The sequence below is a fragment of the Macaca mulatta genome, chromosome 6, assembly GCF_049350105.2.
Source record: "Macaca mulatta isolate MMU2019108-1 chromosome 6, T2T-MMU8v2.0, whole genome shotgun sequence".
In the NCBI taxonomy this organism is placed as follows: domain Eukaryota; kingdom Metazoa; phylum Chordata; class Mammalia; order Primates; family Cercopithecidae; genus Macaca; species Macaca mulatta.
In genome coordinates, this window is record NC_133411.1 from 148,881,471 (window position 1) to 148,898,736 (window position 17,266).

The 17,266-nt window shown below is 40.4% G+C and overlaps 1 protein-coding gene across 11 annotated transcripts in view; it reads right to left on the reverse strand.

Annotated features, from left to right (window-relative positions):
* The window catches only part of NRG2 (neuregulin 2), a 271,148-nt gene that overhangs the window by 178,111 nt on the left and 75,771 nt on the right, over positions 1 to 17,266 (reverse strand). The window lies entirely within an intron of this gene.

The window sequence follows — 17,266 nt, forward strand, 5'->3', positions numbered from 1 at the left end:
GGTTTGAGACTCAGAAGGAAATGCAGGGGAAGTCCAGCTTCAAGAAAGAAATTCAACATTTGAGACATCTAGATTGTCTCTCAACCCAGGATTTTGCTAAACTTTTCAAAGAAAAACTCTAAACCCATGCAGTCTCTATATTTCGAGGCTATTTTTATGCCACTTACCTAATAGGCTCAAACACTCTCTTCACAAGCTCTCACAGCTGAAGAAGAAACTACAGTTTGCTGAAAACAAAAGCCCAGAATGTAAGTACAACCTGCTCAAGGCCATACAGAAAGCAGTGGACTGAGACTGAACCCAGGGAAGCTGATTTCCAGGAAGGACTTTCATTATTTCAAAACAAAACAAACCCCTGACAAGGCCTGATTAGTCTCCTCTTCCTCAACTAAACACACATAGCCCAACACTCCTCTGGGCCACCTAAAAGCAGCTGCTGTCACTTCTGCTTGCCGGATTCAGACTGCAATTCTGCCATTCATTTTCAACAGTCTTCCTGTGCACATATCTGCCATCTCTGTAGCACAGCAGAAGGCTCTAAGTATCAAGAAGGCCCTGGATAAATCACTTATGATACATAAGCCTTGATTTTGAACCAGCTTTCCTGGCTATGTTCCTTGTGTATGGCACATGCAGGTACACTGCAGAGTCACACAGAAGAAATTGTTTTTTCACTAATTTTTCCCTCAGTTAATGTTTATTGAGCTCCTATTATGCACCAAGTACCATGAAGTTGATCGGGATACAGTAGTATAAAAAACAGCCATATTCTCCAATCCTGAATAACCTTTTCAAGGTGCTTCCCATAGAAGCTAATAAAACACAGACTCAAATTCACATATCAGAGATTTGGCTTTTTTTCTAAAGTGACTGTCTCAATTTACTGCCTTCATATTTCTACCAATATATACATACCTAAGGTCAATTTCCTTCCATGAGCCAGGCACTTATTCCCAATGGCCAGTTTTAATCCCAAGATAAAATCCTGAGGTCACGCTCTTCAAGTCACCCAGCAGTTGTTAGTTAACTTAAATAAGGCACAAAAAGATAAAGAAGATACGTCTTTTGCTGCAGCTCCATCTTGCACTCAGGAAGCTCACAGTTTGGAGGACCGCACACACACTTGCCCTCCTCCCCCATCTGACTATGCCAAGTGATAGACTAGGCCTTTATATTTACAGAAGAGCAATGAGCTACTACAGAAACACAGGAGGCCATGATTCATTCTGACTGAGGGGATCACAAAAAGCTTTGAGGAGAAGTGGAATCTGAGCTAAGCCCAGAAGGAAGAGGAGGCAAGAAACTGACTGAGAAGAGGAAATGGAAAGGCATACTAAGCCAAGGAAACAGAATAAGCAAAAGCACTAAAGGATACAAATGTAAAATTTGTTTGAAATTGTCAAGTAGATAATTTTAGCTATGGCAAAGAGTGAATGTGGAAGAGTGGACTAAGGATCACAGATAGGTGGGAGCCAAATTGTGGAAAGTCTTGCACGCCCTGTGAAGAAGTTTCTCTTTATGCCACAGGAAATAGGAAGCTATTGAAGATTTTTGGGTTGGGAAGAGATAATTACTCTGTTTTAGAAAGTGAATCCTAGCAATAGATAATAGAAGAGAACAGAGACTCTGAAACTAGAGAACTCCATTTACAGCTACTAAGGCAGGCTAGGTGAGATATAAGTATCCCACTAGAAGCCAGGCACAGTGGCACATGGCTGTAGTCCCAGATACTTGGGAGGTTGAGGTGGGAGGATTGCTCGAGCCCAGGAGTTCCAAGCTGTAGTATGCTATTATCACACCTGTGAACAGCCACTGTACTCCAGCCTGGGCAACACAGTAAGATCTCATCTTTAAAAAAAAAAAAAAGAAAAGAAAGAAAATAAAAGTTCCAACTAGAGTATCATGAATGAAAAGAATTGGATTGGGGAGACTTTGCAGTAGTAAAAACTGTCATGACTTGTCAATGTCCTCTATACAGGGGATGAGAGTGAGAAAAGACTCAAAGATGATTTTGACATTTCTAACAGCTTGGAAGACTAGATAAATGCTGTTATTTAAGATAGGAGTGTCCTAAACATAACAGGGTATGGCAAGAAGATACTAAGCTCAGTTTGAGACTTTTTGAATTATATCTTTTGTTAAGACCTCGGAAAGATCAAAGGCAATGTCTCAAAGAATGTTTGAGACAAACAAAAGTCCTTTCGTGGGTCTTTTTTGTTTTTGTTTTTCAGACAGGGTTTCACTCTGTCCCCCAGCCTAGAGTGCAGTGGTGCAATCACAGCTCACTGCAGCCTCAACCTCCCAGACTCAAGTGATTCTCCTGCCTCAGCCTCCAAAGTAGCTGAGACAACAGGCATGCTCCACTATGCCTGGCTAATATTTAAAAAAAAAAAAATTGTAGAGATGAGGTCTCCATATGTTGCCCAAGCTGGTCTCAAACTCCTGGGTTCAAGCAATTCACCTGCCTTGGCCTCCCAAGGTACTGGGACAACAGGCATGAGCCACTGCACCAGGCCTCCCCATAGATCTTAAGAATGTGCCTCACAGATCCTTTCTATTAAATAATAGGAATTCTACAAATCTTAAAGAGTATTATCCCACTGCAGCCTCAGAGGGAACTCAAAGTACAGAAGACCTTATGTTAAGAAGATTTGTGGGTGTGGCTTTTGTCTAAGGCAGTAAACCCCAATAAGATTCACTGGAAAAACCATACACTTTTTAAAAGAAGTATATAGTAGTCCCCCCTTATCTATGGTTTCACTTTCCATGGTTTTATACAATAGGATATTTTGAGAGAGAGACCACATTCACATAACTTTTATTACAGTATATATTGTTATAATTGTTCTATTTTATTATTATGTGTTGTTGTTAATCTCTTACTGTGTCTAATTTATAAATTAAACTTTATCATATGCATGTATGTGTAGGAAAAACATAGTACGGATAAGGCCTAGTACTAGCTGCGGTTTCACACATCCCCTGGGGGTGGAACATATCCTGCATGGATGGAGGGGGCTATTACACCAGCGGGAACATCACCAGCTTGGATGAAAAGGGATATCTATAAGTAGGAAGCAGGCTGAGAAAACTGCTTAGCTGCAAACTCGGGCTACATCTTATGGAAAAAGAGTAATTCAGAGGACAGAACCAGGAACCATAGTGTAGAACAACAAACAGTGAAGAACCATTCCCAGGCAATAGGACTGAGACCTACTCACATTCCAGGCTGGATTTCAAAACTGCTAGGGACTAGAGACTCATGTTTCCCTCCTTTCTAAATGGAATCATCTGCTGTAGATAGAAAATTAAAGAGACATGAAAACTAAATGCGACGTAGGATTCTAGATTGGATCCTGGACCAGGAAAAGGCCATTAGTAAGACAATTGGCAAAATTTGAATAAGGCCTATAGATTAGCTTATAGTATTGCATCCATACTATTAATGTCCTGGTTTTGATCATTTTACATGTTGTGTCATTTGAGGAAGCTAGGCAAAGAGTATTTGGGAACTCTGTACTATTTTTGCAACTTTCTTGTATTATAATAAGTCTGAAATTATTTCAAAATCTAAAGAAAAAAATAAAAAGAGTCATTTTTAAATGTAAGTGTTACCAATTTTTTAAAACAGCATCTGTAGTAGTTATCCCAAATCTATCCCAATGTTGTATTTGGTGTAGAGGATAGATAACTTGTCTCTTGAGTTCAGTCTTCAGATCAAGAGGAGCAGTACTCGAGTTGCTGTACTCATGGAACCGCATTGAGGAATCTCAAGTTTACACAGACCTGACTGAGACGATGAGACCCTGGCTCCTGAACCTGAGCCTAATGCCATAATAGATGAGACATTGACCAGGGGGCCGGGGGGAGGTTTTGGGTAGGGATGAGTATATTTTTCATGGGTTAGGAATATAAATAATTCGTGCCAGAGGTCAAACTGTAATGTCCACAAATGCTTTGACCCTCCTTCCACCAAAAGGTGGTGTGTAATTCTCCTCCCCTTGAATCTGGTCAGGTCTTACTTAGTAACTCTCTTCTAATAAGTAGAATGTGGTGGATGTGATGCTATGTGACTTCTGAGGCTAGACCCTAAGAGACAATAGAGCTTTTACCTGGCCCTCCCTTGGGATGCTTATTCCTGGGCCTAGCCTTGGTACTGTGAGGAAACCCAGGCAAGGTCCTTGGTCCTCAGACCTGGCTACACTCCCAGATGAAAACCAGCCAGAATTATTTGCCTGACATGTCAGAGAAGAAACTTTGAAATGACCTTGTCGCAACAACTGTCTGACTGTTCAGCCACCATCTGACTAAAATACATGAAAGATACTAAACCTCCTAGCTGAGTCCCTCAATTCCCAGGACTGTGAGAGATTATAACAAATAACTGTTGCTGTGTTAAGCAACTCCATTTTGGGTGTTCATTTAACTGTTGCTGTGTTAAGCAACTCCATTTTGACAACTGATAACTGTCATAGGCAGGTAGAAACTGGGACTCAAAAAAATTAAGGGACTTTCCCCAAGTTTGCACAGTGAGTAAGGAACACAGTCAGGAACAGAGTCACATACCCATCTGAATCAAAAGTCATTCTCTTTCCACTAATGACAGACATGACAGTAATTGCAGCTAGTCTGCATTGAATGTTTTCTATAAGAAGGCACTGTTCTCTAAGCACTTAATGTGGAGTAACTCACCAAATCTTTATCACAATGCTATGAGGTAGGTATTACTGTGAGCCCCATAATGTAGCTGGGAAACCTGAGGCACAAAGAGGTTCATTAATTTTCCCCAGGTTATCCAGCTAGTAAGTCACAGAGTAAAGACTCGCCTTTAAAAGTCAGCTCCAGGCTGAGGCAGGAGAATTGCTTGAATCTGGAAGGCGGAGGTTGCAGTGAGCTGAGATCCTGCCACTGCACTCCAGCCTGGGTGACAGAGCAATGCTCTGTCTAAAAAAAATGCTCCAGCGTGCAGTCATAACCATTCTGCTATGAACAGATGAAATCTTAAAATCAGATTTCATAAATTGAGAGAAGAACCAAGGACAACCCCTAAGGGACTGTACCCTCTACAAAGTGGTCGAAAGAAGACATGGTGATGGAATGACCTGAGAAGGAAGGGAGAGGGGAAAGAGGTGTGTCAGAAAACCAAACACTATGACAGCATTCCTGGAGGAACCCATGGCAGGATCCACAAACCAGCTTCATTTTTTAAGGCTGACTGGGTCAACTGCAAGCCAACCATAAGGTTCCTCTCCCAAAGCCACATTGTTAGTAGCAAACTCCTCCACAGAAAGTAATCTTTGAACCCTAGAATGAAGAGTTATGTCATTGGATTACTCCCTGAGTCATGTGGACAGAGCAGCACTATCGATCGCCCTTTTCTCCCTCTTACAATAAGAACACTCACTCCTACTCTGGAATGATTAGGCTGTTATTTAACTTCAGACATGAGGAAAGTAAACTGTTGTACTTAAAAAATATATATATGGTTCATGACCTTGACCCAATGAAGCCCATCAAACCCACTGGGACTCTTTACCAACTCAATGTTTTCTTTTAGACAGAGCTCCCTAGGATGCACTAGTTTTAGGTGTTCCCTTTACAGAACTAATCTAAAACCAATGCTTTTAACTTTTTTTACTTCTGTAAAACAAGTTCTGGACGTAAGGCAGACCATTCACCAGAGGTCCTGAGGCTGTAACACCACACAGGAGAAGTGCAGAGCCCACATTGTATGTGGGCATAGGTGAAGCAGGGGAAAGCCTGGCAGAGGTGAAAACAGCACTTCCAAGGGAACCAGTCTCAGCTCCAGCTCCCGTTTGCCCTCTCAGTTGACTGAGTGTAAACCATACACAGTGGAAACCTACTTAGATAATTTACACAGTAAGAAACAAATACGGAAGGCTCCCTTCCAATCTGGGAGCCACCCATGTGCCTCCCTTCAACTTACGAATTAGATTCTTTCCAGCAGAAAGACCTTTCTCCTTTCTCTCAGAGGTGGTAGTGTCTGGCCCTGCCCAGATGGTAATACTACGTGGCTCTACATGGTGGGATTTTCTTAGCATTGGCCTGAATCACCTGGGCTGAGCTCTGGAGGTGCCATCTGAAAGGAATCTCTGTCAGTACTTGCCCAAGACAACTTAATGTATATGTTACTAAGACACCAGTGAATGTTACTAGCCTTTTTGGAGGAAGCATTCCTTTTGAAAATGAGACCTGGAATTATGGAAGATGACTTCTGGGAAAAAAAAAACAACAACAAAACTCCATGTTATGTCCAAAAGAATCCAACCTAAGGGAAACTTAGCCAGATTTACTGGATTTGGTTCCACCCTCATCCTATCCCAAGCTTGTGCCTACCTCCCCACTAGGTCTGTCAGACCTAAGGTCTAAGAAAGGGTTGAGAATTTTATACTAGAAATTTCTGGAAATTTTCCTGATTCTTGACAATGGGGGCTGAAGAATGGATGTTACATTCAGAGAAGAGCAATTCTATCAGCAGGCCTAAGTAGAAAGGAAGGAAGCCAGGTGGGATGAGGTGAGAGAGGTGAAGCCTCAGGTAAGAGAGGGTCAGAAGTAAAACCCATACAAACAGACTGTGAGAAAGAAACCAACCAACAGTAAGCAGTCAGACAGGCTGTCTTTGGAAGTCTCAGAGTCCTTTAAAAGCAACTCTTCACTTACAGACCTTGGATTCATCCTGTGACAACTGGATCCTGCCATGGTGTGAGACTCCTTTCTTTTTTAGAAAAAATTTTTGTTTTCACTATTTTTCCCCTAAAATCAAATCAACCAATAACAATGCTAGAAAAGTTGCCCTGGATGCAGCCCTGCTGTTTTCTCTCATCCAGAGACAAAGATTCAGACATGACAGATCATCTGCTTAATCACTACCTGTTCCATCCTGACTGGTAAATAAACCCTCCTCTCTAAAGCCATACAAAGTTACTCCAGAAAAGAGGCATCAATGGGGCAGTGCTTAAGAAATCTATTGCTGGTCTAAGCAAGTGTGGCAAGGTGCTGTATTGAGATCATACCTATGGCCAAAGGCACCAGTGGAAGGGACTCAGAGACTCAAGGACGCTGAGTGCCACAGCCTTCTGCAAGGTGGTGTCCAACTTGGAGCTGGAGGAGAAGCCACACCCTACCCAATACTTCAGCCAAGCAGACATGGCAGAAAATGCCTCATTTCAAGGGAATGGTGAAAGAATGAACATGCCAAAGGAGAAACATTGGGAGAAAGCATTGGGCTCCCACCACCGCCCTTTCGAAATGAAAACCAGCGATCAAAGAACCAGTACTGGCCTCCAAAAGCCCCTAAATTGTCTACTAGGCAAAAAGGTGCTACTCCTAATTCGTGATCTCAGCTTACTACAAAAAAGGCACCCGGTCATACCTCTTACCTCTGAAGGTATTCAGCCTGAAGCATGAAGAGGCCAGATTAAGAGTGCATCTGGGCATTCCAGTGAGAGACCAGAATAAGGAATATCCAAAAAGCTCAGGTGGCAAGTGAAACTGGTAAATTTTGCAGAATGCCAACTAACCAAAACACAGAAAAAGAACACAAGCCAAAATGTTGACATACATGAGAAAAACTACCTACAGATAATTCTAAAACTCAACAAAAGAGGATAATTACTTGCAAGAAAATAAAGAAACTATGGACTACTGAGAAAAAAAAAAACAAAACAGAACTGAAACATGATCAGGAAGCAAAATTCCACCCTCACTGAAATGTCTGAAGGCACTTTCCATGGTTGTCCCTTAGCCTGGGCTGTCATTTGATGAATCTTGAAATGTGTCTAGGAAAAAAGTGGGCAGTAGAGAAAGCAAATGCTCCCACTGCTCCCCTTTTACTTGGCAATACCAGCAATCAAATATTAAAACTTCACCATATTTTAAGTTACTGCCCCTAAAGATCTTACCACCAGGTAAACGAGATAAGATACTGGCCCATCAAAGGATAACTAGCAATGTATGGCATTAAATGATAAGTGTTATATAAATAATGTAGGCCACAAATACTAAGACTTTCAGAATAAGAAAAAATAAAGACTACTTCTTGAGGTCAGGGGATTCATGGCCAGCCAAGGACCTGTGGGGTAATAATAACGAACAAATATTTAGAGGAAGAACCCCCAAATGCACTACTTTCTGTGTTTTCATTTTCTATAAACATAATGATAGCACTTAATAGAATTGTTATGGGTATTAAATGAGATAATGCATGTAAAATAATTGGCAGTCTTTGTCCTACAAACACTTAAAGAGTAAAGTTTCATACTTTCATCAGGTTTCACGTATCAATTAATTATTTAAAATAAAAATAAAATCACACAAACTCAAAAAATGTCACCTGTTACATGATCACATCTCTATACCTCTGACCTTGGGAAGCCACCAGATATATTACAACTCACTACAGAAACAGGAAAAGAGAAAGGATGAGTGTGAACCCATCCCCAACCCTGGAAACCCCAAATCAAAGCAGGATGAGTCAGGGACCCTATCTGAAAATAAGGAAGCTTTCGGCCATCTTCCAGGGACTTTCAGCAACTTCTCCTGACAACAGCAAAAATGTAAGATAAGACCTACTGAAGTCAAAGAGCAAAGCTGGCAGGACTCCAGAACTTGGTTCACCCCACTAGTATGATGGGAGTTTGAAAGAGACACTGTGGATTATGTGTCTTAGTCCTCCCATTTGTGAAACAGAGAAAAACAATATCTCTCTGCAGCCTTCTCAAAAAATTGACCAACACATACCTATGAGCACATCAAGATCTGTAGGCTACTTGAGATCTCCACAGAAAGAGCATTCATATCCTGGGACTCACATGGGTGTCTCCACAATGAGACCACACACATAACCCATTCTCTTCTCACCACCACCTCCACCAGATCTAGCCCAATAACTCTCAAGTTGAAACAAATGGGGATATCTGGGTGAAGAGCATAGTTGTTCATAAAAATGTTTCCACTTGCCTGCCCCCGGTCTTCTTCTGGAACTTAATATTTTCATTTACCTAGTCTTCCTGCTCACTCTGGTTAATAATTAACATTTTTTGAGCAAATTATATGTTAATTATTTTACATGCATTATTACATTATACTTATAGCAATTCTATTAAGTGCTATCACTATCTTCATTTTACAGGAAACTAAGATGCAGAAAGTAACTTGCCCAATATCACCCAGCTGGAATATGCAAAAGATGGTGGTTTCCTTTTTTTTTTTTTTTTTGAGACAGAGCCTCACTGTCACCCAGGCTGGAGTGCAATGGCGAAATCTCAGCTCACTGCAACCTCTGCCTCCCAAGTTCAAGTGATTCTCCTACCTCAGCCTCCTGAGTAGCTGGGACTGCAGGCGTGTGGCACCACATCCAGCTAATTTTCTCTATTTTTAATACAGATGGGATTTCACCATGTTAGCCAGGATGGTCTCGATCTCCTGACCTCATGATCCACCTGCCTCGGCCTCCCAAAGTGCTGGGATTACAGGCGTGAGCCACCGCGCCCGGCCGCAAAAGATGGCTTCTAAACCCAGGTCCATCTGACTGCAGAGCTCAAACTCTTAGTCATTACACTGTTTGGAGTAGACTTTTTTTTTTTGAAGGAAGGGCAGCTATTAAAAACTTTTAGCTGAAATCATACTTAATCGTGAACATCTGAATGTTTTCCTGCATGAATAGAAAAAAAATGTCTGCTCTTACCAATTCTATTCAACATTGTACTTTGGCAGGCCTAGGCAGTGTAATAAGACAAGAAAAAGAAACAAATGAGAAACAGATTAGAAAGGAAAAAATAAATATCTTTTTTTCATTGACAACACAATTATGTACATAGAAAATCCCAAGAAATATACAAAAAGAAAGTTGATAGAACAAATAAGTGAATGTATTCAGGTCACAACATACAAAGTCAATATATGAAACAAAACAAAACAATGATATTTCTACATACTACAATGAGTAACTGAAAAATGAAATTAAATTAATAATACCATTTATAATAACATGAATACAATGCCATAGGAAAAAAACACGAAACTTCCAGCTAAGTTTAACGAAATATGTGCAAGACCCATTCACTGAACTACAAAATGTTACCGAGTTACTTTTAACCTAAGCCTTCAAATACTACTTATATAATTAAGAATAATTCGTCAGCCTAGCATTCAAGACTGATTAAAATATCACCCTAGGCTGGGCGCAGTGGCTCACACCTGTAATCCCAGGACTTTGGGAGGTCAAAGGGGGAGGATCACTTGAGCTCAGGAGTTCAAGACCAGCCTGAGCAACATGACGAAACCCCATCTCTGCAAAGAAAGAAAGACAATATCACCCTAATCTACCACTCCAGGCTACTCATTTTCATTCCCCTTTCATTCTGTTTTTTTTTTTTTTTATTCCACAAACATCCCCCCTCTAATACTGAGAATGCTGCTCTTGCTGCATGAAATACATTTAATCAATTGATTCATCTCTATTCCCAAACTACTCTCACCTCAACTATCTCTGATTATTGGAAACCCTTCTCAAACTACTTCTCCAAGAAACGTTCTTTAATCTTCTAACCAGATATTATCTTTCTTCCCTTTTTGACTCTTCTCCTCCTCCCAAAAGCACTATGTTGGCATATCTTATAGTGTTTATCATATTCTAAGTTAAATTACTGTTATATGATTGTAAGCTCATTGGTGATGGCGACTGTATCTGATGCAGTTCCTCTAAAGTAACTTGTTCTTTACACAGAATATATATTTACATACTTGTTGAAGCAAACATTTAAAAGACTGAATTAAAAGAAAGTTCTTTTTGTAATAAAACTTTTGGGATATCAAATTGCATCACTGTCACAATAGAATTCATGATGTCCTGACTTTTGCATGGGCTGGACCAGGTGTTTAGCCATTTTGTGACCTTTCTCTCATTCAATTCTGAGGAATGTTAATTCAGCCTGGCTTCTGTTAGTTGGATCAATATCAAGATCAAGACCAAGTAAAACATCCCAGCATAAAGGACAAAGACAGATCCTCAGTCTTTATATAACAGATCAGGGAAAGAAGGTGTAAGGGAGCCAGTGTCCTCAGCACAGGGCAAGAAACTGTGAATGATAAACAGAACTGTGGATTCAGTTTCTGGGGAGAGAAAAAAAAAAGTAATCTGATCATCACATCTTGGAGGTCTGCATTGCTTGCAGAACACAGAAACTTTCTACAGTACCTGGGCCTCTGCTGCTCTAGAAACATCTGCAAGGGTAAATGAAATGTTAACCACCAGTCCTGTCCCACACTCAGGAGGCTAGCAGCACAATCTGGTCCTGAACAGAGGCATAGAGCAGAGCTGACAGGCTCCGGAAGTGTCAGGCCTCTGTCCCAGAGAAGGTCCCTGGAGATGGCTATTTGGATCTTACTGCATATACAAACTGGGAAGGGAATGTTACTGTAGAATGGAGCTCCTATGCCACATTCTCCCAACTAGCCAGAGAAGGAAGGCTTCTTAACGTAATTTCATAATTATCAAAAACATTATAGCTGATTAGCAGCAATTAATCACACTCCATAAGTGTGAATTTGTCTTTTGACCCCAGACTGGCAAAAGCTCCCTAGCTCTTTGCCTGGGTACAGGATGTCCTTTCATGTCATCCTAATACCTTTTAATCATCCTCTATGTGTGCTTCAGTTCTTACAATCTGACATGGAGCTCTAGCTCAGCAAGATTCATCTGCATGTATTACTGTTTTTAAAGAAGTCTGCTTTAATTAAATATAAAAGTCATTGTTCGAACTTGTCATAATTTAGCACTTCTACCGATTAATTCATCTACTTTCCCTAGTTTCCTAAAGAATTCCCTGTATCATCTCTTGAAATTCATAAACTGGACTTATTTCTATGTACAAATTCCAAAAAGTAAGTGGGAGGAGAGGGTTAACTTGCTAGAAACAAGTAAGACAAAAATCCCCACACCATATACACCCATCCATCCAAACACAAAATTTGGGGGGAAATTTCTCTTACTTTTAGTGCAAATTATACTAACAACACTTCAGACCTTGCAAAGAAAGATCTAAGAACAAGTTGTTGAAAACTGCATTGGGGAAACTTCAATGATACTGATACCACCATTCCTTTCCCAAATTTTCAAAGTTGCCAAATGCCACTAAGCAAACAGCGTTTAGAGGGTTAAGACTTCTGCTGTTTTGATATTTGCATATTTACTTTTTTCCTATGTATCCAAATGGCAATTCCCTGTTCCTCTGAAATTTTAATGCTATGTTCAAATTAGTTACCTTAAATATACTTCAGAACAGTATTCAGGTAACTAAATTCCCTGGAATTGTACCAGCTGTGCATGAATATGGTCCAAATCAAACTCTTCATTGACAACTGGGGACTCTGGCTTCTGAATGAAAATCAAAGCAATCATGCACTGTGGAGTTTTCTCTTTTTATCTGTGAAATCATGTGATCTCCCACATGGACGCTACTGTGAGATCACCAAGTGGGTGAAACAGTAAGAATTGCTGTATGGGTTGAGATGCAGCCCTGAATCCCAGTGATAAAACTTTGGATCTCTCCTTTGAGCATCCCAATTAAGACTTATAAAATGTATTGTCATGGAAAACTTAATGGCAAAGTATCTGAAAAATAAGTTGGTATTTTCATTCCTGAGTCTTGAATTATATCTGTGAGGTAAGGTATTGACAAGAAAGGATCCTTTAACTAGACACTTGAGATAGAGGACTCAGAGATCATTAGAACTAGGTAGATAAGATCTTGGGCCAGGTTAAGAAAATATGTACTACCTGGGAAGAATTTACCACAAAATTGACTTAATGGCAAAATTAACATTCTTCCTCTGTCGAAAGAAAATATAAGACTACTTTGGGCCGGGAGCGGTGGCTCACGCCTGTAATCCCAGCACTTTGGGAGGCCAAGGTGAGTAGATCACGATGTCAGGAGTTGGAGGCCAACCAGGCCAAGATGGTGAAATCCTGTCTCTACTAAAAATACAAAAATTAACCAGGCGCAGTGGCAGGTGCCTGTAATCCCAGCTACTCAGGAGGCTGAGGCAGGAGAATCGCTTGAACCAGGGAGGCAGAGGTTGCAGTGAGCCAAGAATGTACCACTGCACTCTAGCCTGGGTGACAGAGCAAGACTCCATCTAAAAAAAAAAGGACTACTTTGAAAAACATTGTGTTTTTAGAGAAACACACACTTCAAGAATAAATTATTCTTGAATATTTTACCACAGAGCCTTAAACCTGGGTAGCTGAGAATGGGGGTTAAGAAGGAAACTTTTCTTCATATATTTTTATGTATTTTCTGAATTTTGAGCCATATAAGTGTGTTACAGCTCCAAAAATATAAATATAATTTTGTAAAGAAAAAACTAATTGATATTAGAAAATAAAATTAAAATCCCCTAGATAAAAGAGGATGGTAAAGGGGAAACACATTTGCTTTGATTAGGGGCCGAGAGGAAGTTAGTCACCTGATTGTTAATACACCACCATCCCTAGCTCCCAAACTGTTTGTTAATTCAAACCATGGTTGTTTTATTTTTGTTTAAATTTGGGGGTGGGCAAGTAGTAATCTACTTTCCAAAAGAAAAAAAATAAGAGGGTCTTTTCCAGCAAGATCTTTATTCTCCACCACTCAAATCCCATTAACACTAATCAGCACAATGATTAAGCACATTGTGGTTAAGTACTCTAGTTGATAATGATTCTTTTGGAAGAAAGGTTCCCATAGCGACAGGTAAAGGCTATCATCAAACTCAGCTTTTCAGCACAGGACTTGATGTCACAGGTCAGAGAGTTAAGATTGTTTTAGTATTAATCTGGAGGCTTTCTTTAACTTCACTTGACTTTACCCATTCAAATGACACTGATGGAGAGTCCTTCTATAAACCAGGCAAAGTACGAAACACTGGGGGGCAGGAGAGCTCAGAGAAAGAAGACCTCAGAGATAAGCTATTGTTCCTGCCCCAAGAATTGCAGTCTGCCAAGGAAAGCAGCCACTACAAGAAATAATGACTTTAGGGTGGTAATTCAATCCTTAAATCTGCAACCATGCCTCTAGTCCTCATCACTAGGACTGGTCAGTTTCTAATCTAGTTTCACTTTCCCATCTTCAAGCTGCAGCACAGCTGGGTTTCCAGCTGGCTAGGGAAGAAAAGATTCTTTAAATAAACAGCATTTTAAAAATATGTAGTCGCTTTTGCTATACTGAATTTTGTGAACCACCTTTCTCTAATATGTGAATCTGGGTGCCACATTAATTTAAAACTATCCTAAAGAATGTAAAATTCTCCAGGAATATACCTTTCCTTGTTTAACAACAAAGTACACTATACACTGGAAAACCGCTAATCAGGAAATCCCAAAGAAAGAAATGATCTTTATTTTTTATGCTATTTACTGCATCTATTCAATAAGGAAACTGCTTAAAAACATGAATATAAGAAAACAACAAGATAGGGTGTAATTATACCAAAATATATGCAACCATCTTTTAAAATGCAGGACTATTTGCAGAACAGGATGCTTTTATAACATTGTACAGAGTTGCTGATCCCTGCAAGGTCTTTCTAACTCTTTTTCCTTGCCTTTCCACAGAAGGTACAGAAAACACCTCCCTCCATACATGCAATCTTCTAAGAAATGCAAAGATTTTACTCAACTCTATCACCAGATGTACTCTTTCTGGATAAATGATACCCATTAGATATGTAAAAATACCACTCTGGCAGGTCTTGCTATTCCAGCAAGACCCCTGTCTACCTTTCCCCACCTTATATTACAGACTTCAGGTCAACATTTCAGGTTGGAAACGAGCCATTTATAAGGACTGATAAGAAGAGGTTCAGTGTGACCTCCCGCATTGATGCTCCTGAGGCCAATTTTTAAACACAATATTATCCCTCCATATGGTGCCCCCCCCCAAAAAAAAAACCCACAAGCTTTGTAGATGACCTCCCAGGGAACCACACCTCTCAGAACGTACACACACTCAGACCCGAAACTAGCTAAACAAAGCAACAATGCAACCTCAGTTGCTTAATATAACGGCCACGACGACAGTTTCCAAGTGCCAGTTTCCCTATTTTGCAATGGGCAAATCTGCTCCAAGGAGAAAATGTTCCCAATGACCCTGTGGCCCAGAGGGCTTTCTTTAGAATAGAAAACAGAAAATGAATTTGTTAGTTATTTCCTGCTAAGCACAAGGACAGTGTTGTGGTTAGTTAGGATGATTTTGTTTCCTTATTTAATATACCATTACCAGTACATGTTTTCTTTAACCACACAGCAGAAAATAAGAAAATGCAGTTTATGCTCTTCTGTTATATTATCACCAATTCCACAAGTCTCACAAATAGGTACTTTAATTTCTAATCCCCTTATATAAGGCTCCCCAAAATAGTACCTATTTATACACTTTCCTTTGAATATCAATTCAAAGCAATTTTTTGCATTCTAAAATGTTTACTGCCATACACATTCCTGATCCTTGATAATTTGTGATATGTGAGGGCCCTTCCTTTACCAGTGATTGCAGTTCTAAATGTATCTTTTTAAGAACTGTACTACACATGCTATTTTGATAATATGAGATGATCATAATCTCGAAACAGACCATGTTTCTGACCCTCAAATCTTTCATGATTTCTGCATTCAACTGTTAAGCTATTAAATGCTCACTAGAACAAACAATGTGTAATTGATGAGGCATATTGTGTTGGGGGAAGGAGAAAGTAGAAGGAGGGAGACAAGGGAGCAGAGAAGCCAGTTACTCTATGGGGTTGTCTGACAAAGACCATCAAGTCCTCAGCAGCCCAGACTAGGGATTATGTGGAGATATACACTGTGCAAATGCAGGAGCAACTCACCAACAACCAAACAGAAGCTGTCCTTGAACAAGGTTCAATAAATATTTTTACTATCTATTTTCCACTGTATAATACTGTTTCACAGCTCCCCAAGGGATCTCAGATAAAATACTCAATAGAATAAAAAACTAGAAATTCTTAGCTGGTCTCTGCTTGTCATCATAAAACATTTCAGAACATAAAACTAATATTAAAAAGCAGTCGACGATATTCCTAAGGATAATGTCAGGGTGATAAACGGCTGTTATCCTCCAAAGTTTTCCACTTCTTATTAAGACATTGCCAAGATTCTTCTCATTAAAGTGATCACAGTTTAACACAGTTAGTGCCTAGATATACTCCCATAAGTAAACTCCTAAAATTTGCCTCCTGAAGGGAGTGGGGGAGGAAAGCTTCCAAAAGTCATAGGTATTGATCTAGAAAGATGAGGGCAGCAAAACTTACTATAAGCTGTTACACATATTTTGCTACTCAAACAAAGCCTGTCTACACTACCTAGAATCAGTTGGTAAACTGGTAAACATACCAATTTCTATGAGAGTACAGGACATCTATCATAATTCAGCGATTACACAGTCCAGCAAGTCATACCACATGCCAACAAATTCAGCTTTAGTTGGGACAAAAAGAAACCCCAACGTGAATAAGCACGAGACGGGCTTACACCAAATGCTCCAGTGTGGGTCAATTTGATCTGAAATATCTTACTAAGAAGTAAGTACTGGATTCAGGGACAAGAAGAAAAAGCTCTTAGACTGACATTTCTTTGACTTTTGACATGGGAGACTTCCATTCCCAGCTGCAGAGATCTACAGATTTCAGTGTTTTGTTTCTAATCACCTGCATTCCTGTGCAGCATCCAACATCATGAAGATGAAAGATGCAGTCAAATACATCTGGCGAGTAAGACGTTAGAGCTGAACTTAAAGCATTCAACAGAAGTAAGTTACTCTCTTTCATCATCATCGCAATCAACAGACCTTGTAATATCCCCCAGAAACAGCTATTACAAAAAAAAAAAGAGGTGACTGCTTGCTAGTCTTAAGAAAAAGATGGGCTACCTGCTTAGCAAAAACAGACAATCACGATGGAGAAAAAAACTGGAGCCACATGGAGGACGGAAAACAGTAGCAGAAAAAGTCCAACTCTGCCTGCGCCAGCGGTGTGGATGAGCAGAGCAACCAGCCCAGGAGAGGAAGGAGGGGGCGGGGGCGATCATTCCCTAGGAGAACTTGTAAGCGGAGGCCTTCACAGCCTGGGAGTCTGCCCAGCTGCTCCTGCAGACCCTGCCAGCCTGGGCACGGCAGGCCCGCGGGAGCAGAGCGGGCAAGGCCTCCGAGGGTCACTCCTGACACTGAGCCTCAGGCCAGCACCGCCAGGA